Raw genomic sequence first — 936 nt, forward strand, 5'->3', positions numbered from 1 at the left:
TGCCCCTTTTCTCCGCTAGCTGACACGAAGCGAGATAGGGCTGCCATCCGACCTGTCAGCTGCTGGACTTCTTTCACTGTAGCCGGGCTTCTCATCGCCAAGATGGCGGCGCACTTGTCTGGGTTAGCTTCTATCCCCCTTTCAGTCAAGAGAAAACCCAAAAACTTTCCAGCCTCCACGCCGAAAATGCATTTCTCTGGGTTGAGCTTTAACTTGAACTTGGCGATCGTCGTGAACAATTCTTCCAAGTCTGCAACGTGCTTGCTTTTCTCCTGCGAGGTCACGACCATGTCATCGACGTAGGCTTGCACGTTCCTTCCCAGCATCGGTGCAAGTACTCGATCCATCAACCTCTTGTACGTGGCCCCCGCGTTCTTCAGCCCAAACGGCATCACCTTATAGCAGTAGCACGACCTCTCCGTCATGAAGGCTGTTTTTTCTTCATCCATGGGATGCATCTTGATCTGATTATAGCCCGAGAAGGCATCCAGGAAACTCAGCAGCTTGCACCCTGCAGCACTATCAACTAGGGCATCAATGCTTGGTAGAGGATACGAATCCTTTGGGCAAGCTTTGTTCAGATCGGTGAAGTCGACGCACATGCGCCATTTCCCGTTACTCTTCTTCACCAGTACGACGTTTGCCAACCATTCAGGGTACTGGACTTCCCTGATGTGGCCTGCAGCGAGGAGTTTCTGTGTTTCGTCCCTGATCGCCTGCCTCCTCTCTTTGTTGATTTTCCTTCTCCTTTGTCGCACCGGTCTCACCATGTTGTCCATCGCCAGATGATGGCACAAGAAGTTGGGATCGATCCCGGGCATGTCCGATGCGGACCAAGCAAACGCGTCCAGATGCCGCTCAATCACCTTGGCGATCTGGTCCTGGAGATCGACCTCCAGAGATCTTCCGAGCTTGAAAACTTTCCCTCCGATCTCC

Source organism: Phaseolus vulgaris, chromosome 7 (genome assembly GCF_000499845.2).
Source record: "Phaseolus vulgaris cultivar G19833 chromosome 7, P. vulgaris v2.0, whole genome shotgun sequence".
NCBI lineage: Eukaryota > Viridiplantae > Streptophyta > Magnoliopsida > Fabales > Fabaceae > Phaseolus > Phaseolus vulgaris.